At 39.8% G+C, this 27,284-nt stretch overlaps 1 pseudogene; it reads right to left on the bottom strand.

Moving 5' to 3' along the window:
- Positions 1-1,116: 1,116 nt before the first annotated feature.
- On the bottom strand, positions 1,117-20,636 carry LOC127776362 (anthranilate O-methyltransferase 3-like; annotated as a pseudogene).
- Between the last annotated feature and the right edge of the window lie 6,648 nt (positions 20,637-27,284).

Below are 27,284 nucleotides of genomic sequence, written 5' to 3'. Positions count from 1 at the left end.
GGACTATTATATAAAATAGTTACTGCTAAAATGGGCTTCATAATGGATTGACAGTGGGATTTACTCTTATTGTTATTCAGTACACAGTTGAGAGGATTACCTGCTAAGTTTAGGTGGGCCTGGCCCATCATAAATTTTTTCTTTCTCACAGCATATACCAGAGGAGTGATATCGATCTTATGTGGTTATGTACTTTGTATTTTCTATTTGTAGACCAACGTAAACTAGATGTAACCACAATCGCTTGGTTTTAGCTAGGATCTTCCACATCAGATCATTTGTACCACTATTTACGTGTGCCGATGCAATAGCTTTCTCTAAACGCGATCTACAATAGTAGCGCGATATAGAGCGTAAACCATAAAAACTAGCACGTAACTGAACTTTCCACTCGCCTCTTAGCTTTCCGGGGATTCCTTTCTCCTCTCCGGCGAACTCTAACACTGCGTACGTTCTTCCGGTGTGGAATCACGACTAGAGTATACTAACGATTAGAGTTTATGTTGGTGTCCAAATGACCATAATACCCCTCGGGTAAATTAACCCCATTATTTACTCAGCTAATAGGTGGCGCTTCCTCATTGGTCGCGCCTACCTTTATGCAGCTTTATGCTGACCGCACTTAAAAAAAAGCTCCAATACTTATGGAGTTTTTGACAGATATCAAGGAGAAGGAGCTGAAATTAAATAAGTGATGGTTGTATTTGTTGAGATGAGGAACTATATGGAGAAAATAGAAATTAAATGAGAAATCATTGTGATTGTTTGATATGAGAGTCTATGGAGAAGTAGCTATATGTTGAGACAAAATATATATAAACACGAAGTAGCAATATTTTAAGACAAATGGAGTATCTATGAACACAACAGGAAACCTAATGTTACTATTTATAAAATGTCTTACATATTTTTAAAGTAAATGAAAAAGAAATACTCCCACACTCCCTAAATAGAGCTATTTCTATCATTGCATCAGTACATAGCTAGAGTACATGTTTAAATTGTTCGCCCATGTGAACTACACATGGGTAGGTATGACTTGTAGTGTGACATAATCAAATCAGCATGGGAATATAAACGTAAATGAGATAATACCACATGGATGGAGTAAAGCAGAACACCGAGCTAGCCAGCTAGGCCTCCGCTGTATTATCATCTTGCATTTTGCTCAGTGACAGCAAAATGACAGTGTGCTTCCTTTTCTTTTTCTCAATGTATTCGGTGACATTGCTTGCGAACCTTGAGAAGAGCAATGGCATTATAGACTCCCCGAAATGAGTAGCAAACAACCTCTCCATAACTGCTCTTATGGACTTGGCGACGTTCACCCCAGACTCAACAGGGTCTAGCACAGTATGTCCTTCGAATTCGTCATCTTGTGGATCCCAGCTTGACTCGAGTATTTTGATGTGGTTGATGGAGAAAAGCTTTTGTTGCATGATGGCTGTTCTAACTTCATTGACCGATGGTCCATACAATGGAATGTTAAAGGAGTCAAGCATCTCCTTCTCCACGAGGCCCTGTTGTGGAAAAGTAAGTTACTTTCTTGTTTTATATCAAAGTCTTATATGTTTCTACTCCCTCCATTTCATATTATAAGACGTTTGAACTTTTTTATTAGTTAAGCTTTTTAATGTTTGGCTAAATTTTTAGAACATAACAACATTTTTAGCACCAAACAAACATACTATTGAAATATATTCAACGTTAGTTTTAATGAAACTAAAATACTGTTATAATATTTTTATATTATTATATAAATTTAGCAAAACCTATAAAAGTATTAAAAAATCAAAATGACTTGTAATATGAAAACTAGAGAGTAGATAAAATCTAAAAACTTTGAAACAATGATGTTGTTTCAAACCTCAATGACAAATGATTGTAATGCTTGTGAAATTAATTCATAAAGAATATTTTTATCTTCATCAAATATGTTGTCATTCTTCCGTCCAGGAAAAGTTAGCACCATTTGACCACCAGATATGAGTTCCTCCGAACGCAACTCAAGAAAGTTCAAGAATTCCTTTTCAAATTGCTCCTAGTATAGCTTTATCACTTCTTCAGGTGTAGTCACCACAATGTAAACGTTTCCTTCATTTTGGGGTTCCTTTTCACACCTCTCCTTAAACATCTGCAAGCAGAATCATTGTGATCTCAAGAAATCACTGGCTTTACAAATAGAAAAAGTTAGGGCATGTACAAAGGTAGAGTCAGATATGAGCTCTACGTTATCTAGAGACTAGCATCCTACAACAGTTAGAGATAATGTGGTCTCTAATCATTAATGTATCAAAATACTTTTTATTACTCTCCTTTCCTTTTTTTCACCACCATGCAATAAAATTTGCTCTAATAAATGCTAAGAGTCGACTCTGAGCCGTTGTCATGCATAACAACCATACCCCTTTCTCTTTCTTCCATGTCATCAAATTTACTTGCATGACAATAGAGAGAGACCACTAATAAAAACCGTTGCTGACTTATATATAGAGACAACAACTCAAAACATCAATTTACTCGATTTTCATTATCACATTTCTCAAACTTCTAAATGATGTGTGTCATGTGCAAATATTTTCTATATAAAATCATTAAAAACATAAAAAAAAACTATTTTTAAACTTTTAATGGTTAATACTTAATTAATCATGTGTTATAATGATTAGTTCTGTTTTATGAGCAGTAACCCGCACTGGTGGAGAAACCATCTTTCGTCGGTCGGCCGAATTCCACAATAGTCCCGGATGCAATAAAAACCGGGGCTAAAGATGATCTTTAGTCCGGGACTAAAGATCATCTTTAGTCCCGGTTCAAATGATGTCAGGGCCTATCAGGCCCCCCCGGATCTTTAGTCCCGGTTGGTGTCGTAACTTTAGTCCCGGTTGGTACTAAAGAGCTCGGGGATCTGTAGCCCCGGTTGGTAACACCAACCGGGACTAAAGTCCCACCCCTATATATATGTCTTCTTCCTCCTCCAGCTGACCGAGCAAGCTTCAAAATTTCTTAAAAAAAGTGGGGAGGTCATGCCAAAATTTCTAGTGAATTTATTTTGGTGATTACATACAAATCGGAGGTGCCTAAAAGGTTTGCAACTTCATCCTCCAATGTTTTTTTTGTCATATTACATTTGCAGCTATGTTTTGCACACTTTTTTGTCTCCAAAATTTAGTTGTAAGTTGATGAGAGAGAAAATTTGTGTGGGGAAGAAAGAATATATAGAAATTTAGTTGATTTGCTAAAGAAGGTTTTATAAAATAGTTGAGAAAGAAAATATAGTGAAAGTTAATCTTAAATAATAGAAAACAAACTAAAATGAAAATTAAAAGAAGTAAAACACATTAAAATTAGTTTAAAACTTTAGAAATAGTAAATAAGAATTATTTGGTGTAATATTTTATGATTTTTGTATGAATAAAGATATGTCATTATTGTATGACTGTTGAAAGAGTTTGTAATTATCTTATAATTATTGTATGACTGTTATTATTGTAAAAATAATTATTTGTGTACGATTTTTTTTCGAGTCATGTAGATGGATCGGCAACGGATGTACGCTGACCGGCGGTCCAAAGAGTTTATTGACAGCGTGCACTATATTTTGAGAGTGGCCGAAGCTAACAGGCAAAGAGGTTTTATTTGTTGTCCATGAAGTGTAAGAATCAGAAGGAGTATTCTGCATCCAGGACTATTCATTTCCACTTGTTTGAGTCGGGGTTCATGCCAAGCTATAATTGTTGGACATCCTATGGAGAGCAAGGTGTTGAAATGGAAGAAGATGAAGTGGAAGACGACAATATTCCGGACTTTGCTCAGTACGTTGGATTTGAAGGAAATCAAACGGGCGAGGAGGAAAGGGATGCTGATGGTAATGACATTGCGGATGATCTTGATCAGATGTTGCAGGACGCCAAGGAGGACTGCGAAAGTGAAAAGGGGGCCCATAAATTGGACAAGATGTTAGAGGACCACAGAACGTCGTTGTACCGAGGTTGCGAGCAGGGGCACAAAAAGTTGGATACGACTCTGGAGTTCTTGCAATGGAAGGCAAAAAATGGGGTTAGTGACAAGGCATTTGGCGATTTATTGAAACTCGTCAAGAATATTCTTTCGGAGGGAAACGTATTGCCCGAGACAACATACGAGGCTAAAAAGATAGTCTGCCCGCTAGGACTGGAAGTTCAGAAGATTCACGCATGTCCGAATGATTGTATCCTATATCGCGGTGAGGAGTACGAGAACCTAGAAGCATGCCCTGTTTGCAAAGCACTACGATACAAGATTAGACGAGACGATCCAGGAGAAGTTGACGGGCAGCTAACAAAGAAGAGAATTCCAGCTAAGGTGATGTGGTATTTCCCTATAATACCACGGCTACGGCGTTTGTTCAGGAACAAGGGGAATGCTAGAATGATGCGATGGCACGCTGAAGAGCGTCAATAGGACGGGATGCGGAGACACCCCGCCGATAGTTCGCAGTGGCGAAACATCGACAGAAAATTTAAAGACTTTGGAAAGGACGCACGAAACATACGGTTTGGTTTGAGTATGGATGGCATGAATCCTTTTGGAGAGATGAGCAGCAGCCATAGCACTTGGCCCGTTACGATGTGTATATACAACCTCCCCCCTTGGCTATGCATGAAGAGGAAGTACATAATGATGCCGATTATTATTCAAGGCCCCAAGCAACCCGGTAACGACATCGATGTGTACCTAAGACCACTGGTCGAAGATCTTAAACTGTTGTGGAAGAAGGAAGGTGTCCCCGTGTGGGACGAGGACAAACATGAGGAGTTTAACCTATGAGCGCTGCTGTTCGTAACCATCAACGATTGGCCTACACTTAGCAACCTATCCGGACAGTCCAACAAGGGATACAAGGCTTGCACTCACTGTATGGATGAAACAGAAAGTACGTATCTTAAGCACTGCAGGAAGGTTGTATACATGGGTCATCGTCGATTCCTTGCAGCAAACCACCCGGTACGGAAGAAAGGCAAGCACTTCGAACATAAGGCTGACCACTGTACGAAGCCTAAACATCGCAGCGGGAAAACAGTGTTTGCTATGGTTAAAGATCTTAAAGTAGTGTTCGGAAAGGGACCTGGAAGCCAGCCTATAGAGAGCGAAGATGGTCACACGGCAATGTGGAAAAAGAACTCTATATTTTGGGAGTTACCCTAGTATGAGTTCTTGGACGTCCGCCACGCAATCAACGTGATGCACCTCACTAAGAACCTTTGCGTAAACCTTCTTGGCTTCCTAGGTGTATACGGAAAGTCGAAAGATATACTGGAAGCACGTAATGATCTGAAGCATATGGAATAATGCGGCGACCTTCACCCGGAACCAAAGGAGAAAGGAAGCCATTACTTGAGTCCAGCCAGCTACACTCTTAGCAAGGCAGAGAAGGAAAGTATGTTTGAATGCTTGGAGAGCATAAAGGTATCGTCTGGATACTCCATGAATAATAAGCACGAAGGAGAAGAAGTTCACAAACCTAAAGTCTCATGACTGTCACGTGTTGATGACACAACTGCTACCAGTTGTAATAAGGGTATCCTTCCAGACAATGTCCGGGCAACAATAACAAAGCTATGTGCATTCATGAACGCAATTTCGCAGAAGGTCATCGATCCGGATAGATTAGAAGCCCTTCAGAATGATGTGGTGCAATGTCTCGTCAGTTTTGAGTTGATATTTCCACCTTCATTTGTCAATATAATGACGCATCTGCTTTGTCACCTTGTCAAAGAGATCAGTATTCTCGGGCCTGTGTACCTACACAACATGTTTCCTTTCGAGAGGTACATGGGCGTTCTGAAGAAGTATGTTCGTAACCGTGCTCGTCCAGAGGCAAGCATCACCAAGGGTTATGGAACAGAGGAGGTCATCGAATTTTGCGTAGAATTTATCGAAGACCTTCGCCCAATCGGGGTACCTGAATCACGCCATGAAGGGAGACTACGGGGAAAGGGAACTCTCGGAAGGAAAGCAATAATGACAGTAGACAACAATTTATTTCGTAAAGCCCATTTCACGGTTCTGCAACAATCTTCATTGGTAGCTCCTTACATCGAGGAGCACTTGGCTCTAGTTCGCGCCAGGAACATCGGTAAGTTCGATGCATGGATTACACGGCATCACATTGATACTTTCTCCGTGTGGCTACGACAACATCTTATGGGTAACGAGTCGATCAACCAACAACTTGCCTTCCTGGCCAGGGGACCGTCTGGGTCGATCGCGACATTCCAGGGATATGAGATCAATGGGTACACATTCTACACGAGAGCCCAAGACATGAAGAGCACGAACCAAAACATCGCTGTTCGTGTCGATGCCATGGGACACGATGGAACAACTGGCACGTATTACGGTGCCATCGAGGACATATGGGAACTTGACTATGGTCCTCTCAAGGTCCCTCTGTTCTGGTGCCAATGGGTTAGGTTGAGTGGTGGAGGCGTAATGATTGATGATAGTGGGATGACAACGGTTGACCTTAACAAGGTTGGATACTCGGACGAACCTTTTGTCCTTGCCAATGATGTAACGCATGTCTTTTACATGAAGGATATGTCTAGCAAAGGAAAGAAGGGCAGAGGGCCTGACGAGCCTAAGCGTCACGTGGTTCTCCCAGGCAAAAGAAAAATCGTCGGAGTTGAGGACAAGACTGACGAGGATTACGATCAGTTGGATGGGCAACCCCTTTTACGGTGACGATTGACCCTAGCATCCTCCTATCAAATGAAGACACCCCTTACTCACGTAGCGATCACAAGGAGGGAACAATAGTGAGGAGAAAGTACATGCGGTCAACCGTCACCGCCGATGTATTGCCGTAATTATTGTGTACATGATGTAAACTATTTTGGATGTATTGATTATCCATATAAATCAATTGATGTATGGCATATGTTAATTAGTGTTTTTAACAATTAATTTACTATCATTCATATGCTAATTATATATGACTATTCGAATTTTTAAAATTTTTACATCATGCATGTGGCATTTACATATGTTAATTAGAGTTTTTAACAATTAATTTAATATCATTCATATGCTAAGTATATATGATTATTACAATTTTTATTAATTTTAAATCATGCTGTATGTATATACATATGTTAATTAGAGTTTTTACCAATTTAATATCATTCATATGCTAAGTATATATGATTATTAGAATTTTTATTAATTTTAAATCATATATTTGCTTATTACATTTTATCCACTTAATTTATTACAGACAACAATAATTTTTCGAAGTAATTGTCATTAATCTTTGTACTTTAAATAATTTTAATGCATTATTTTCTATTTTAGAAGCACATATGTAATGGAAAATAATATTCAGTGCGCTTATCAGTAGTCCCGGTTCTTAACCCTAACCGGGTTTAAAAAGAATTTGGAAATAGCGAGAAAATATCTTTACTCCCGGTTGATGAGAACAACCGGGAGTAAAGATATCTTTACTCAACAATCAGGACTAAAGATCTTATCTTTAGTCCCGGTTGTTCTCAACAACCGGGAGTAAAGATATCTTTACTCCCGGTTGTTCTCATCAACTAGGAGTAAAGATCCAGTGGTATATATATTCCCGATGCGCGCCCTCGTCTTCTCCACCAACACTTAGAAGTTTTTGCCTGATCGAGCTCTCTCGGCTTCTCCTTCGTCGCCACTGCCTAGAGCATCCCCGTGCCGACGCCGCCGCCGTATCTCGCCGTCGTCTCGCGCTCGTCGTCGTTGCCACCGCCTCCGCCTCCTCCGTCGCCGCCGCATCTCTGGTGTGAGAGCCGCCGCCGCCTCCCTCTCATCAGCTATCTCTCTCCGATCTCGATCTCTCTCTCTCCCTCTCGGTTGCCGCCGGCCGCCTCGTTGCCGACGTCGACGCTGACGTCGTCACGACACGACGCCGCGCCACGACGCCGCGGCGGCACGACACGAGACGAGACGCCACGACGCCGCCGCGGCACGGCACCGGCGCCGCGCCGCCACGCCGCACCCGCGCCGCGCGCTGCCACGCCGCCGCCCCGCCGCCACCGCGCCGCAGGCCTCACGCCGCCGCCGCGCCACGCCGATGCCGCGCGCGGCACCACACCGCCGCCGCGCCGCCCCGCCGCTACGAACGAACGTGAACGAGCGAACGAATGTGAACAAGAACATGAATGAGCGAACGAACGTGAACGAGAACGAGCGAACGAACGTGAATGAGAACGTGAACGAGCGAACGAACGTGAACGAGAATTGAACGCGAAAGAACGAACGAACGTGAACGAACGAGCGTGAACGTGAACGAACGTGAACTAACGAACGTGAACGTGAACGAACGTGAACGTGAAATGCAATATAGGCAGGTGAATGAACGTGAACGAACGAACGTAGGTGAATGAAACGTGACCTCAACGAGAACGCGAACGTGAACGATCGTGAACAAAACGTGAACGTCAAATGCAATATATGTTACTTCGCGTTTATCCTAATACATCTTTTTGTATCTTGCAGAAAAGACGTTGTCGGAGTGGTCCCTCAAGCGGGAGTGGTAGCTAGCCCTCGAAGGAATTCGCGCAGGCAAGTGACGTAATTATATATATGATTGTTATATTTGTAATGCAATTAAGACTATTAGATTTAATATACGACACTTAGACTTAGCATATATAACTATTTGAGTTTTAGTATAAGATTATTAGATTTGTAATTAGACTTAGCATATAAGATTATGTAGGGTTCTAATATACGACAGTTACACTTAGCATACATGACTATTTGAGTTTTAGTCTAAGATTATTTGAGTTTTAATATAAGATTATTATATTTGTAATTAGACTTAGTATATAATTATTGACTAGCTAGGGTCCTATAATATACGTCACCTAGACTTAGCATTTATCACTATTTGAGTTTTAGTATAAGATTATTAGATTTGTAATTAGACTTAGCATATAAGATTATGTAGGGTTCTAATATACGACAGTTACACTTAGCATACATGACTATTTGAGTTTTAGTCTAAGATTATTTGAGTTTTAATATAAGATTATTAGATTTGTAATTAGACTTAGTATATAATTATTGACTAGCTAGGGTCCTATAATATACGTCACCTAGACTTAGCATTTATCACTATTTGAGTTTTAGTATAAGATTATTTGAGTTTTAATATAAGATTATTAGATTTGTAATTAGACTTACTATATAATTTATTGACTAGCTAGGGTCCTATAATATATGTCATCTAGACTTAGCATATGATTGTTAGCATATAAGATTGTTAAAACATAAATGTACGTAGACTTAGCAGATGTTTCCTGTATGAACAGATGGCTGATCGCGATGAGGAACAGATATTGTACGATACAATCGCGGAGGGAAGCAGCCAGTATTGGAACGAAGAAGAGGGGAACGAGGATCCAAACCAGTGTCGCGACCGAGAAAATTTGCATTTTCCCGAACGCTAGTGTATTAATCCCCGTCCCAGGAAAAGCCGGGGTACACCAAACAAACATGATACAAAAGGCACATCTTTATTATATCGATAATATTTACATTATTACAAAGGCATTTCAGGCCTGACAAACAGAAATAAACAACAGCGGACTAGCGGGCCTACGGCTCCATCTTCACAGGCGCTCAACTGGGGTATAAGTCAGGACTCCACCTAAGACTTCTTCTCCAAAGCTTCTCTTACTAAGGGGGGGGGGGGGGAAGATAGAGCAAGAATGAGTACAACCACAGTACTCAGCAAGCCACACCGGCAGATGCATGATTAATGCAAGGGGGTACAAGGGGTAATAATATAGGGGTTAAGTTTTGCAGTAAACAGCTTTTAAAAGTCACTTAGTTGCCCAAAGCTATTTTATAAAGATGATCCTAGAGCTACACAGTGTTATTAATCAAGGTCGTGAACCCTCACGAACCTGCCTTAACCCAAGGCCTACGATGATTCAGACCGAACTAGCAACCCGACCCTGGGTCCCAGCTCGTCCCAAGCCAACCCAGGCCAACCATTCCACATTTTAGTTGTTAAGTAGGTTTTAAGAATTAAAACACTAACTTGGGTACATTGCTAGGCTTGCCCATAACCGAGGGCGCGGCTATTCGAATAGATTATACTCTGATCAGAGGTGTACATCTTTACCCACAAGACACATCTTCCTCACGTGTAACCACGTGCCACATACCACCACGGCATACGGACGGAAGATGTGACATAGTTCCCAACCCATCCTAACCATAAACAAGAGTACCGACCCAGCCCCGCCTACGGCCAGAACCTCCGGGACAGGCAGGCAGGATTGAGCCCCTAGCAGCAGGACACCAGCCCTGTGCCATGACATCTCGACTACCGGGCCGCAGCTCGTGTAGCCTTCATTTGTCCTAGAGATGTCCATCGACCCCCGACTTCGTCCATCTCCATCCGTGTACTTTTGTTTATAACCAGACTGAGCCACAAACTAAGCCTTACCCACTAGACATGTGGAAGTACGGTAGTGCTTTGCAACAGAGGCCCGAGCTTAATCCTTATAGTACCCGAGGTACGACTAACAAAACCCAACCACGCACCTCGAGCCCAGCCTAAAACCATTTTGGGGGTTTTGAATAGAGGGGGAGGTGTGTGTCCAATTCCAACATAAGCCAGCCATTCGATAGTGTCCAAATGATATGAGAATTCCCAAAGTCTAAAGTTATAAAACCACCTAATGTTGCCTAATTAACCAGCGAAGCATCTACCTAAGTTCATACTAGTGGAACCATAAATAGAGTACCCACTAGTTGGGGTTTTATTTTCCTAGGGTGAACAAGGTAATAATAACAATAGCAATAATAATAAGGTCATAACAAAGGTAAATAGGCATGGCTAAATAAAACAGTGATAACGCGGGAATTTAAATAAAGCGATAATGCATTAATTTAAATCAAAATAATTTTATAAACTGGGATTCAATATGCTCAAGGATGATGTGACTTGCCTTGCTCAGAGATAACGGCCTTCCGAACCTTCGGCGACGACCGCGAACCACACTTCGGGAACCTCAGGAACGACAGAAGCTACACGAAGCACACAAGCAAAGCTACAAGCCTATAAAGAAGCAATAACAATACATAAAAAGAAAGTACATGGTTCTTTAGGTTATAACAAACATTAAGAGACTTGAACGGGTCGATTCGGAGCTCGTATGACCAAGACATGGTCATCCGAAGTTTAATGCTGTTATATGGAGATTTGCGGATTATTGTAATTAGGTTTTACAACTATAAAACATGTGTAAGCGCTAGCCTGGAAAAGACAGGAAGGCTGCGCTGTTGACATGCGGACTCCACATGTCAACCTAAGGTACCACGGTGGACCGGGTACACAGAGACGGTCCATGGGTCGACAGAAGCGGGCCCCGTGTGTCAACCGAGGCGAGTGGCCGACAAACAGACTCCACTAGACACCACGCGGGCTGCACACGTGGAAACCACGTGGCTACCGAGCGGACACACTAACAGGTCACCACACGCACACATGAACGACTGCCGACACTGATACACGGGTACCGGGGACGACAACCGCACAACGGGCACGGGCGACACCGAAAAGACAAGGACGGGGCAGCGAGGGAGAGCAATCCTTACCACCACGCGACGAGACGAGGGAACGACAACGACGAACGGGCGCGGCGGAGACGGCTCGGAGACGACGGAGGCAAACGGCGAGGGAGCGACTTCGGCGGCGATCTTTGGACGAAGGCGAGACGCGGCCGGCACGAGGCTTGACGACGCGGAGGCAAGGACGAAGACGATGACAGGGCTCTTTTTAGACCACGGAGAATTTAACAAAAATTCTTCGGGCCACATTCGAAATTTTCTTGTACGCATTTTAATGTTTGCCAATTTCTTTTCGAATTTTAATTAATTCTATTATTCCTTTTAGGGAATGATTTTTATTTAGGGATGAATTATCAGGACGTGACAACCAGTATTTGAACGAGGAAGGGAACGTGGAGAGGGATGCGGAGGGGAACCAGGAGGGGCACGTGGAAAGGGATGTGGAGGGGAACCAGGAGGAGGGTAGTGGAAGTCAACCCTCCATTGGAAAGAAGAGGGCACGCGGCAACGAGGTGCCGCGAAGAAGCTTGAGGGTCGGCACATCATAACGGAAGTGGACGAAGACGGCCGACCTAGTGCCCCGGCAGAAGCCGCCAAGAACTATGTACGTCACAGCGGTTGGGTTGTGCGGGATAACGTGCCTGTCAGTACGGTGTACTGGCGCAGAACAAGGGCACGCGGAGATCATGAGAGCTTTGTCGCAGATTCGGAGAAAGAGATGCTGTGGACCACAATGCTCGAGGCATTCACCCTTCCCGCGGGTACAGAGGACAAAGTGAAAAGGTGGACTCTGAAGAAAATGGCAGAACAGTTTCAGAGCTTGAAGGGAGATTTGTACCAGAAATATATCCTGAAGGGGCAGACACCGAACTTCGACACATTCCCAAAACTAAGGGATCACTGGGACGAGTTCGTTGCATATAAGACAGGTGAACAAGGGCAGGCGATGATGGAAAGAAACAAAGAAAATGCCGCCAAGAAGAAGTACCATCACCACTTGGGGTCAGGCGGCTATAGCGTCGCGATGCCGAAGTGGGAGGAGATGGAGGCTAGCTTGCTTGAGAGGGGTATCGAACCGGCCACCGCTAATTGGCCGGAACGATTGAAGTTCTGGTACTATGCTCACGGTGGAACGCTCAACCCAGCTGATGGCTCCCTGGTCTACAGCGATCAGATACACGAGGCTGCGCGTCGACTAACAGACGCAGTGGAAGCCTCTTCTCAGGGCACGTTCCGACCGGACAGAGAGAAGGATGAGTTGTCACTCGCCCTACAGACTCCAGAGCATCCAGGACGAACACGAGGGAAAGGGGTGATTCCTTAGAAGATTGGGTTCAAGGAGGACATCCACACGTACAGGAGTCGGATGAGGAGCAAGAGAAATACCGAGGCGAAGATTGCAGATCTAGAGTTCAGGGTATCGAGCTACGAGCTCAGCATGCAAGAGGAGGTGGCAAGGAAGGTTGATGAACGCATGGCCGCACATCGGTCCCATGATCCCCAGCCGACCATTCCTCCTGCAATGGTGAGCCCGTCAGGAAACCGTAGCAGCTGCGCCTCAACGGGGCAGGTAGGATCACAGAGCATGGACGCCATGCAAACCCAAGACGAATCCACCTGCCCCGTTGATGACATCACTCAGCGGACACCATGTGAGCTGCATATTCCTTTCAAGAACTTATCAATAAAGGTAAGCTCGTAGTTTATAGATTTTAGATTTGGCCATTCCGCTAGTTGCTGCTTATATATGTTGATTACTAATAAATAACCTCTCACCACATGAAGGTGGCATCGGGCATGGCCATCCCAACGGACCCTTCAGGTACTTACCACTGCAGGTCGATTCCAGCAGGATACTCCAAGGTCGAAGTTGAGTTGGTCGAAGGTGCGTACGAGGACCTCGAGCTGGATTACCCTGGAGGAGATGGTGAGATGCATCTACGAGGCACAAGCCACGCCATTATTCTATGGTGCAAGCGGTACATCATCCTCCCTAGGCGACAAGCGGCGTCTCGTGCACCATCTCCTCCGACTCCGCCATCTCCTCCTCAGGCTCCTCCACCGTCTCCTCCTCATGCTCCAGCACCGTCTCCTCCTCATGCTCCAGTACCGTCTCCACCTCAGGCTCCTGCACCGACTCCTCCTCAGGCTCCTACACCGACTCCTTCGCAAGCTCCTCTTCCGGCACCTTCCAAGTCAAAGGCCCCCTAAGCTCCACCGCCTGCCCCCACAAGGGCAACGAAGAAGGCGAAAGTTGACGCCGCCAAGAACAAGGACCCGGGGTACGATTGCACGCAAGAGGAGCTTGAAGCTTACGTGGCATCAGAAGTGCTGAGACAATTCAAGCTTCGAAGTCCAGAAAAGACGATTCCTATAGACCCGAGTGTCAGGAACTTCTTCAGGGGTATGTCTGCACCTGCCAAGGAGGCCATAAAGCTATCGGACTATGAGCGAACGCTCAAGAAAACATCTTCTAGAAAGTCCAAACCAGTCCCTCAGCTTGGAAAGCAACCAAACCAGGAGATCGAGCCGTTGGTGACCGGTGAAGATTTTGGAATACAAGAATTTAGTAATGACACCGGGCTAACTACGGATCAATTGCTAGGAGACGCACCAATCGAAAAGGCGGAAGTGAAATACATGTACGAACTCGGTAAACCGCTTGTCAAGCCTGAGCTGCTGCAGTCCCTACCCATACAAATGTACAAGTTCCATCAGCTGTACATGGAGATGAGCGCCACCGGTAGAGAGATGATCGGAGCGAGGATCAGGGACACGGACTTCTTGCAAGGAGATGACATTCTCTGGATCAATTTCAAGGGAATCTACGAACTATACCAGCTGGACGCCCTCGACGTCTCTATTATGAGTTGCTGGATTTTGTAAGTATATCGTTCAGTTAGATTTCTTACTACGTCTCCTTTAAGTAATTAGGTCCTTGTATATAAGTAGACTATATATAATATATACTCCCTTTTATCGTTGTAGAATGAAGATTCAAAGGGCCCGACGGTGAGGGGTTTTTGATACTGGATTCATCGACCCTCGGAGAGTAAACGTCACAATGCTTGACCAATATCCGCAAGCCACAGAGGACAATCTCATCCATCTCCTGAAGGCGCAGCATTACAAGACGTTCATACTGTTGCCGTACAACACAAAGTTAGTTTAATTTTACTGTCTTCCTATACCAAATTTCATTCCCATACGAACTTGCTAAGTGTTTCATATGTAATGCATCCCACGCACATTGCAGATTCCACTGGGTGCTTTTACTCTTCGACCTGGAGGCCTGCATCATCAACGTATATGACTCAATGGATAAAAAAGAGTCTACGTTTGACAAGGTTTTCGAACTTATAGACAGGTACTGTCATAAGTTCCTATGTTAATTAAGAATCTTGTTATAGTTAATTGCTACTACGAATCATAGCTTTAAACTCCATGTAGGGCTTGGTATCAGTTCCGTCATTTGGTCCGTGGCAAATGGAGAGAAAGACTTAGGCGGAAATTCAAATTTCCTGTGAGTACACATGCTCTACATTTATATTTCTCCGATTCAAATATATACAAGTGTATATTAATTAGATCTCTCGTCGTTTGTCATTTATTTATAGTGCGCAAAGCAAAAGCAGGGAACTAACTTGTGCGGCTACTACGTGTGCGAGTATTGCCACTGCCTTGCAGACCAAATCATCACCACAAGAGAGCTCGATGTACGTACAAATAAATTCAAAATTTCATTATGTATCGATTTGTTGTTTAATTATTAGTCAATTTCATACATTCATATAGTTTATTCGCATGAGGGATAACCTGATCACACACAAGGAATTTATCGCGGCGGTTCAAGAAAAACTCATGGGATTCATCAGCGAACAAATCCTTGATTCCAAGGGTGAATTCTACTACGACGGAAACACAATTCATAGGTCCTTAGCTTCTGAGCTAGCGACTACTACTACATCGAAATCGTAGCTAGCTAGGACATATAATGGATTGCAATTAATACGTGACTATGTTTCTATATGCATGTGTACACATTTTCTATAATGTAAATATATATTTTGGTCATATATATATATATATATATAGACACACACACATATGCATTTGCATAACATATATATGTATAAATACATATATATTATGCATGTACATATGTATTGAAACATATATAAATATAATATAATATATATATATATATATATATATATGCATATATATAAACCATGCAGCAACAGGGCCATGAAAAAAAAAGGTCAGCTCGATCTTTAGTCCCGGTTGGTAACACCAACCGGGAGTAAAGATCGATCTTTAGTCCGGTTATTTCACTCGGGACTAAAGATAGCGATCTTTAGTCCCGGAGTGGTAGTCCCGGTTTGGAAACCGGGACTAATGGGGGGTTACGAACCGGGACTACAAATGCTTTCTCCACCAGTGCCGCTCCAGCTTAAATGTGGTTTCGAACTCAACCTAAGTCTACTTTGCATCCTCTAACTACGTTATGGTTGGCATTTCAAATCTTCCAATCACCAAAGAAAAAAAAATGTTAGAGAGCGGCTTTATTATATGCATGCCTGCGAGTCCATCCATGAAAGTGACAGGATCTGGCAAATGACCTGCACTGACGGATCCACTCTCGATCGTCTTCCCCCTACACTTCATCCGGAGCTTCCCAGCGGAACATACGGAGTGCGTGGTCGTGTTATTCTGGCTCTTTAATTTTGTATGATTTGGCTCCCAGATTTAATTTTGTGTTCTTTAATTGGATTTTCCATGACACGCTATCACGATCGGTGCATCCTCGCTTTCATAAATGTGTCATGGAAAATCCATTAAAATAACACAAAATTAAATTATACGTTAAGCATGGGGATAGCGGATAGCTAGCATCTTTCTTCAAATTTTTGAAAGGAAATGTGTAAAATGTATTAAAAATATACATTATACCATGGACTAGTTTAGTCATCCTTATGGGCTACAACATAGTGCAATGACAAAATTATCATGTTCAGTCAAAAAAGAGAAAAAAAATACTCATATTTGTCAAAGGCGAAGCGTGTTGAGGGCACTGTCCTAGAAAACCTATCCACGGTCTCTGTACCACCAACGTTGATCAACAGAGATACTATTGAAGCTTGGCTGCTTAGCAGGGCCGCGACAACCCTCATAGATAAGTGGCACAAACTCAGGGCTAAGGTAAACAAAGCCCAAGGCTTTAACCGCACCGGGGGCCAACTCCAGCACCTTGCAATCATCCCCCCCAGCCTTCCCCCAACACACACGCACACACCGTCACTAACGCTTTGGTTCTTGCACCGACCACGCCTTGTCCTAGACAACATTGCCCATAGCCACGGCGATCGGATCTCGGAGCCTTCTCCTCTCCCTTCACCTCCATGACCTCTTCGGGTGCTTTGTCCTCTGCCACCCTCATCCTATTGTTGGCCTCATTGTCGCTCTCACCATCCTCTTCTTCATCCTCTAATGAGGGTCCTCGTCAGAGTCCTTTGGGAGGGACCCGTTCTACTAGTGATCGAGGTAGTTGTCCACTTCATCGTCAGGTATTTCATATAGCATTGGAGGGAGCGATGACGACAAGGTGTCCCCGCCATTCTTCACCTCTCTCTCGCTAGTGGTGATATACTGCAGCTGCTGCAGTGAGTCCACTATGACCGGAGAGAGATAGACAGGAGGTGGGGAGGCGAGGTGACTGGAGTGAGTGGGAGACGAGGTGAGAGGCGAGAAAACACCCATTGCCCCCTACTTATTGGAACAAAGATAAGGCATGGGAGGTGAGGAGGCGTGCCGTGGTAACGGAGCACATGACCAGCGATCAGCTGATTGGTCTTCTGAGGAGGAAGCGAACGATGTTCTCGTGTATGGTAGTGGATGTAGTTGAAGACTTAAAGTATTAAAGTAGTTGCACGAAGAATATGAATGGACAACAAACAGGTGTGCTTTTCAAAGTGCACTGCCAGGAAAATGTCATTAACATGGGCGGCCGTTTGTCCTGCATTGCATGTGTACATAAACCTACTTTTGTAGGCGGTGTCTTACGATAGCCGCCTACGAAAATCGTGTTACTATGACACCCTCAAAAGTAGAATTGGTTTTTACGGGTAGCTATATTCAGTGGCAACTCGTGGTATTATATTTACACGGGAAGCTCTTGACTCCCTTTATTCGGTAATCTAAGCATGCATTTTGCAGTTTTGTCCGTCTACAAAATTAAGGTGAGTGGTATATGAAAATCATTTTTCTACTAGTGGTTAAGCTTTATTTAGCATGCAATCAGGAATCAACTTATCAATATAATGGTAATAAAATAGATAATTAGAGCATGAATAGGAGTATATCAAAAGTTGATCACATATCAATTAATTTGTACAAGCATGTAATCATAGGGTCAAAATGAATTATAATCCAGTGCTTAGTTCCGCACACTACCTCAATTAGACCATCAACAACATGAATGAGAAGTACCACTTGTATCAATATATAATATGCAAAGACTCCTAATAATAGCAACGGCAATGGTATAGCACTTTGCACAAATAAGAAAAATGAGTAAATATTCAGTAAAAAAAAGAAAAATGAGTAAATAGGGTACCTCACAAGTCAAAGGCAAAGCGCACGTTGAGGGCACTTTCCTAGAAAACCTATCCACGGTGAATGTAGTCTATATACCAATGATACACCAATGTTGATTAGGGGGTGTTTAGATTCAGGGGTGTAAAGTTTTGGCGTGTTACATCGGGTATTATATAAGGTGTCGTATGGGATGTTCGGGCACTAATAAAAAAAATCTAATTACAGAATCTATCAGTAAACCGCGAGACGAATTTATTAAGCTTAATTAATCCATCATTAGTAAATGTTTACTGTAGCACCACATTGTCAAATCATGGAGCAATTAGGCTTAAAATATTCGTCTCGCAAATTAGTCGCAATCTGTTTAATTAGTTATTTTTTTAGCTTATATTTAATACTTCAAGGAGGTGTTCAAATGTTCGATGTGACAGGGTGTAAAATTTTTGTGTGGAAACTAAATAGGGCCTAACAAATATATATTGAAGCCGCATCAATAACCCACATAGATAAGTGGCACAAACACTGTGTCAAGGTGGACAAAGATAAAAAACCAGGTGGTATTATACTTAGGGTTCACTTATTTTGTTTGTTTTTGATATTTGAGGGGTGTAAAATTTTCGATTTCATAGTTGAGGGGTATTTCTTGATAAACCTAATAGTTGATGAGAGGAGTACTGTATTACTCCTCACAATTAATGCAACATATATATGGAGTTATCTCTACTATACATTATGTAATGCCGGGTGCAAAACAGATGTGATTCCTTTATACTTGAAAAAGAAATATTGTGTTTATCCTAAAATACAAAATGTGCATATTTTTATACATAAAACCCAAGACTTGTAGCTTTTGACTAATAATTATACTAACAAAATATATGTTTAGTTGCACACGAGTTGTATTATCAAATATTTGTATTGGAATATACTTCCGTAGTATGTTGATTTCATAATTAATAATAAAATATATTTCATTTCAAAGGTCAATTGTAGAACCCAAGCTAGAGGAGAGGAATGATTTGATTCACAAACTAGTTGAGTAACGTTAAATCTACCATTAAAGATCAAAGTCTTTACGTGGTTCCATCATATAAATTGAATGCTAACAAAAAAAAACTTGTCCGAGAGGAATTGGAGGGCAACAAGCAATGCTATTTTTAATTAAAAAAATCCAAATTATTCCCTGAATTTTTTAGTCCACCAAATTACCCCCTGAACACAATAGTTCATGGTAACTCGGACATTTTCCCTTTTTAAGTATGCATGAAACTATTGATCATATTTTCTTTGACTGTCAGTCTGCCACGTTGCTTGTAATTTCAAAGTTAGTTTTGGAAATTGGCTATAGGGAGTGCCTAGGTCCATAAAAAAGTTGGCTGGTTGAGTATATTATGTTGGTCGTTTTGACATTGCCATAATGATAAGGTTTTCAACAATTAAAAGTTGTCTAGTATAATGTTGATTATCTTCACATGTACCACAGTTGACTCCACTCTTTCTCCTTGATGGTATCACGGCAAGAATATGATACTATGCGCAGTGACACTATACTTGAGGAATCGTTAGCCAATTCTTTTATTTCACTTTTAGATGACGTAGTACCAACCAAATGTCGTGCTTAAATGTATGTGATTTTGGATTTTTTTTTTCAGTTGAAACTTTTCTAGAGGGAGTTAAGGGGTTTCTCCCATCACCTTATGTCTCTATTTTAGGTATCAGAACTCAATGGTTGTGTCTAATGGCTGTGGCCGGAAATGTAAACAATTTTCATTATCTAAAATAATGAATAAACATAATGAGAAAAAGATCAATGTACAATAGTGAAGATTGTATGGGAGTTAATACGCTTATACTATGGGATGAAGAGTTAGCAAGATCTAATTTCTCATGGTTTATAAGCTTTAAGTCAAAACATTCTAGTGGATTGGTGATCTATTAGATCCAAGAGTTGTACATACAGAAACGGAGTAACGCACTATGTTGTATCATTAATGCTCTCAGCATGGATATTCAGTACAAATCTTTAAGGGTTATTAACCAGTTTGCACACTTTCACGTCAAAATTACATAACTGAATTAAGCACTCGATGAGATAATCGTGTTGATGTAATTACCGGGGAAAGCCAATGTAGGGAATACGATGAATGGAAGAGGTGAACACTCTTGTCAGGGAGCACCCTTGTATAGTAGGATCTTGGCAATCCAACAATATAGTACTGCGGCAGTGTATCTGCTTCTTGGTCTTGATCTTTGGTGACCAAATTATCAAGTTGTTCTAATGATTTAAATAGGTAATTAAAGTCATTACCAGGCAGATCATTCAGGAAGAACTGAAGGTCAACTGGGTGGTGACCTATGCTTGTACAATATTTGCTGATCACTTTTATCACCTCAGAGATGAAGACTAGTGTATTCGGTCCTGAAGGAGTACCCATGTCGGCAACAAGTATCGTCTTAGGGAGGAGTGCAGTATATACTTCTTGTATTGCTTCCTCAATCATTGGCTTAGTTGCAAGCAAAGCTTTTGCCTAGTAACATCCATGTGCACATTGAATAAAGTTAATTGGATTGGAATTATAACAGCTGGATTTTGTATATCCTTTGACGTATGTTTATAATGTACAAAACATCAAACTTTGTAAAGGAATAAGTAATAATTAATTAAACTACAAGTACATTTACCGTATTAAATTTATATCAATCAATTCATCTTTCAAAGTTCATTAAAGATAATTACTTAAAAGCTATTTCAAATACATTGAATGATAAATCGACAGTCAACAGTTGAACTATTTCACCGAAGCATAAACTTTTTGACTCATTTTACACCTCAAACTATTAAAAAGGTTCACTTTCGCTCCCCTTATCAAGTTTTTTACCCTCTATATCAGTCATACTTTACACTGAAAATTTGGTAAAATATAGATGCATTCACAATTTACATCTCAATATTATTTTGAAATTTTCTCACTGTTTATGTAGGTTGGAAGCCCTTAAGACTGTTTTGAACATCAAAATTTTAAAGGTCAAGCAAACAGCGATGAACAAGTTTGATTTTTTTTCAACTTTGATAATGGTACCATCTATGGCTCTAACAAATTTAGGCTTAAAATAAAACTTGTGAAAAGAATAGGAAAAAATAGAAATATTATTAGGGAGTAAAGTGAATCACTTTCAATATAGTTTAGGCGTAAAATAAGCAAAGAAAAATAGTTAATGGGGTTAAGTGATTCATTTATTTAGTTCCAGGGAGTAAAATAGACTGTATTTCAAGTTTAAATATGCCCTATGAAATCAAAGAAGATAGTATTACACAAGCTAGAATGTCGAACAAAACAGAGTAAATTTATGTTCGAACAAAACAGAGCAATTTTTTAAAGAAATTTTATATGAAAAGTTCTTTTAAAAACACACCATTTAATAGTTTAAAAAACATCTTAACAAAAAATAGGTAAGTTATAATTTAGAGTAAAAGAAGACCAAGAAAAAAAGACTAAGACCTTATTAGGCATACTTGTTTGATGCGCTTAAACAGGAAGTCAGTTTCCATGCACATGGATATGCATACACAAACGGAAGCACTCACGAGATTATATTCCCCAGAAAGTACAAATAGTGATATATAATCCCATGCATTAAGGAAAAGATTAACTCGTGTGTACGAAAATTTTTTAGAAAATAAAGAAGCATAGTGTGTACGAACCTGTATCTTCGAGTTCTTCGCATAGCTGTTTTCTCCGTCCCCTCCAGTCATGCCTAAGTAAGTTTCCATTGAAAAAGTGGATACTTATCCTCCAGGGATTTACCTAATTTCTTATTGGAAGGAGCAGTATATGCAATGGGAAACTTGACATACAAGGAGAAACCACTGTATATTAATTTGACGTGACTCCACAGATAGTGGTAGCTAGTTTGTCTAAACCAGCTACCACTTCATCTACGAGAGATATTATCCACATATACTTTAAATACAATTTTCTCTTAAACTACTAATCATATCTATGATCCAATTGCACCGTTGTGTTTGTAGCAATTAAATCTTTATAACAAGATCTCACATGATTATATTTTGATGAAAAATTATAAATTACTTTTATAATATATCTAAATTACTTTTAGATTTCACTAAATTACTTCTTACACATGTAAAAGTAAATTCAATGAAGCCTAAAAGTAATTTACAGTAACTTATAACAAAAAGAATGTAACTTTAATGAATGTCTTTTTTAATTGGATGTGACTACACAGTTAGTGGTAGCTAGTTTGTACTCCATCTAGTATATCCTTTCAACTTAAAAAATACAATAGTATCTTCTTTTCTCATTCTACATGAAAAACAAAAATGAAAGGAAAAAAACAATCGATGATTAAACAGATTTATAGATAGTTACTTTTGAACCATGCAAAAGTTACTTCCAATTAACATTGAAGTTACTTTTAAAAATTGTTAAACTTATGTGTGTTGATCTGTGTTGATTAAATTTAATTTCTAGATAAAGTCATATTTTTATCCCTACAACGAATTTACTTCTAATGTTGTGACAAAATTACTTCCATTTTATTTTAAGTTACTTTTATAATATTTATAATATATGTAAATTACTTTTAGACTCTATGAAATTTACTTTTATATGTCTAAGAAGTAATTTAGTCAACACTAAAAGTAACTTATATATATGATAAAAGTAACTTACATATATAATAAAAGTAATTTACAAATATAAATATTTTTTCATCGTAATATAATCATGTAAGATCTTGTTGTGAAGATTTAATTGTAACGAAAACAGTGGTGTAATCGGATTATAGATCGGATAAGTAATTTGAGAGAAAACTTTGTTAGAAGAGGAAAAGGACGTACATGTATAGTAAAAAAAAAAGCATGCATGTAGTACCATGTAGTAGCTGGACTTCTCCATGTTTATCCGTGTTTAGATGTCGCTAGTTAAGGCAAAATCGAGAGGCCTCTCCAAACAGATTTTTTGATATTAATTTATAGTGCCAAATGGTGGTTGTTTCTTGGGAGAACACATCAACACAACCACCATATGGAACAGCCATGTCACTGTTATTTTCCTGAGGAAGACAACCACCATTTGACTTTATAATTCTCAGTTTTATTTTTTTCTCAAAATTCATGATTTACTTTTTGTTTTCACATTTTTGCATGTTAAACCTAAATAAACTGGACCAATTGAAAAATAAATGTATTCCAAGCAAAATCCAATATTTCAAAAATAATAAAGCAATTTCCTATGGACTAGTTTTTGCTTTATATGTTGCTCACAAAAATATTATATGTTGTACATACAGTATATATTAATTAATATCTACTTTTAAGATTTTATAAATTTATATCACTAGTACAGATCCTTCTATCTGTGACGGGCTCTAACATGCCTGGAAATAGCGGGCCGTCACAAGAAAGTCATCTTAATCGGGCTAAAAAAGTGTCCGATTGAGATATGGTCGCACAGACATATTAGATGGACATAAAACTTAAGCCCGTCACGGATGACACTTATCAGTGATGGGCCGTAGTTTAGGCCTGATTGAGATAACACTCCATATCTCAAACGGGCTTGAAGTTAGGGCCTGTCACAGATGACCATCATCCGTGACGGGCACCAACTTTAGGCCCGATTGAGATAACATTCCATATCTCAAACGGGCCTTAAGTTGGGGCCCGTCACAGATGACCATCCTCCGTGACGTGCACCAACTTAAGGCCCGTCACAGATGACTCATCAGTGACGGGCTATATACTAATCCCCGGTTGATACGACTTAATCACTTAATCTCTATCGAACATTAATTAAAGCCCGTCACCAATGATTATTTTTCCGTTTTTCATATAAAATGTTTATATTTGTAAGTTGAACTATAGCAAAATAATTAACTTGCAGTATAATAATTCATTTTACGAGTCAAAATAATTTTACGGGTAGTAAATAATATCAAATGGAAAAGTCATCAACAACAAAGTTGTATAACTCATCAAGATCTATAACTTTTATTTGGTCATTTTTCTATATAATATTTTTTGAACAGTTTGAATTTGAATTTGAAAATATGACAACTTCAAACAACATTTTCAAATATTAAATGATTTCAACTAAAAAAGTTATCAACAACAAAGTTGAATAACTCATCAAGATCTATAACTTTTATTTTGGTCATTTTTCTATATAACTTTTTTTTGAACCATTTGAATTTGAATTTAAAAATATGATAACTTCAAACAACATTTTCAAATACTAAATGATTTCAACTGAAAAAGTTATCAATAACAAAGTTGAATAACTCATCAAGATCTATAACTTTTATTTTGGTCATTTCTTCATCTGATAAAATGTTAGTAACATTGTTCATAAATTTTACATATATGTGTATAGTTTATAAACCAAGATAAGAGATATGTCAATTTTGTGAACAATGTTACTATCACTTTATTAGATGAATAAATGACCAAAATAAAAGTTATAGATCTTGATGAGTTATTCAACTTTGTTGTTGATAACTTTTTCAGTTGAAATCATTTAGTATTTGAAAATGTTGTTTGAAGTTGTCATATTTTCAAATTCAAATTCAAACGGTTAAAAAAATGTTATATAGAAAAGTGACCAAAATAAAAGTTATAGGTCTTGATGAGTTATTCAACTTTGTTGTTGATGACTTTTTCAGTTGAAGTCGTTCACTAACAAAAAATTCTATTTGAATTTCTCAAACTTTAAATTTCAAATTTCAAATTGTTTAAATAGAGTCAGATGGAGAAATGACCAAAATAAACATTTTGCACCTCGATGAGCTCTACAACTTTGGTTTCAGTGACTTTTCTATTTGAAATCATTTATTAACCCTAATTTTTCTTCGAAGTTGTCAAATTTTGAAAATTCAAAATTTGAATTGTTCAAATAAACTTATTTGTACAAAGGACCGATAGAATAGTTGTAGATCTCGATGAGTTATACAATTTTGTTGTTTATAATTTTTGATGGTTGTGTATGTGAATGAATGTATATGAATGGGTAATGTTGGGGTGTGACATATCCCGGCCTAGGGCTTAATAGGATTAATAGAATGCTCATACCAATAAGCTACAGCTACTCTTTCGGAAGCCGATCTCCAAATAACTTTGATATTAAGTGTGCTTGGCCTGGAACAATGGGTGACCGATCGGGAAGTGAACTTCGTGCACACGAGTAAGGACAAAAAAAAATGATTGGCCTGAGAGGGGTGGGGATGGCATGGCAAGGCTAGCCAAAAATAAAATTTATTTTTTTTAGGATTATACTCATCAGTGACGAGCATTAACTTAGGCCCGATTGAGATGACTCATCTGTGACGGGCTATAGTTAATGCTCATCAATGACGGGCTATAGTTTAGGCCCGATTGAGATAGGTCATCCGTGACGGGTTATAGTTTGACATATCGTCTGGGTCAAAGCTATCAGTGACGGGCTTTAATTAGGGCCCGATTAAGATAGGTTCATCCGGGACGGCATGGCAAGGCTAGCCAAAAATAAAATTTATTTTTTTAGGATTATACTCATTAGTGACGAGCATTAACTTAGGCCCGATTAAGATGACTCATCTGTGACGGGCTATAGTTAATGCCCGTCACAGATAAGGGTCATTTGTGACGGGCTATAGTTTAGGCCCGATTGAGATAGGTCATCCGTGACGGGCTATAGTTTGACATGTCGTCTGGGTCAAAGCTATGAGTGACGGGTTTTAATTAGGGCCCGATTAAGATAGGTTCATCCGTGACGGCCGTTTGCCCGATTGAGATAACTTTTCACATCAGTGACTTCTAGCCTGTGACGGACGCCGTGCCCGATTGAGATGGAGGTTGCCGCCCGATTGAGCTGATGGTATCCGTTCAAGTGTGTACTGATTTTCGAAAGTACAAATAATTTTATGCCTTTAAACACAGCACAACGTCACCCAAAACCACTACAAATCTAGTGAAAATATAAAAGGTGAATGGTATGGAACGTTCAATATAATGATGAGTATTGTGCAGTTTTGAAGTTTAGGAAAGGCTGCTAACAACGGAATATCATAGACGGCTCAAAAGATGAGCTTAAAATGGACTCCTGACAACAAACTAAAGATGCGGTAACAAAAATAGCATTCATGCCCACAAAAATACGCAACCAATAACTTCTAACCCATGTGTCCACAGGTAATTAATTAAATTGTCTGGCTATAGTATTCAAAATTCAGCTGCACATTCGAAAGAAATACTATATGCTTAGGATAGGAGGAACAGTTTATGACAGATATTTTACTGTTCCATATCCCTATATAAGAAAAAAAACAATCGACATAAGATATTGCAAGGAAATGTCTTATGTTGTCTTTTTTTTTAAAGTATCTATGTTTTAAAATATAAGACACATTTTGTTTTGTTAGGGCAAGCTTTGAGCAACACATTTATGTGATCCAAAAGCGTAATCATATATAAGTAAGTATTTTTGAATATGAATTTAATAAATTTAATTTTGACCTAATATAGTAATTGCTAGCCAAAGCCTTATCCTAATGAAACAAAATATGGCTTATATTTTGAGATGGAGGGGTAAAAAGCATGGCTACATATGTACATACAACTTTTCAAACTAAAAAGTAATCTGTGCTCACATAGTCACATAAATGAATAAGAAAGTTGTGTTAAATAACATATGAAAGAAAGAGAGGTATTTTTCGTCAAATCATAGACAAAAATGTCATCTTTGAAGCTTTTGCACAAAGAAAAGTCTGAAAGCTAGGCTCTGAGCTGACCAACAACACGAATGTGCGATAAAACACGTGATGTTCCTTGCAAATGGTCCAGACATCCCAACAAATATGGTCTCCATCAACCAATCATCGTCGTACTAATTAAAGTAATAGAGAGAGGAATTTTGTAGCATATGCTTTTGCCTAATAGCTAGTGAGTAGAAACATTAATTCAGAGGATATGTGTTGCATTTGTATAAATAGTAGAAACAGTGAGAGGACTATTTGTAGCGTTCGCATAAAAAGTAGAAACAGTGAGAGGAATCTTTGAATCATTCAAAAAGTAGAAACAGTGAGAA

The sequence above is a fragment of the Oryza glaberrima genome, chromosome 6, assembly GCF_000147395.1.
Source record: "Oryza glaberrima chromosome 6, OglaRS2, whole genome shotgun sequence".
Lineage (NCBI taxonomy): Eukaryota > Viridiplantae > Streptophyta > Magnoliopsida > Poales > Poaceae > Oryza > Oryza glaberrima.
The sequence above is the reverse complement of the archived record's forward strand: the minus strand, read 5'-3'. Positions and strand labels throughout refer to the sequence as shown.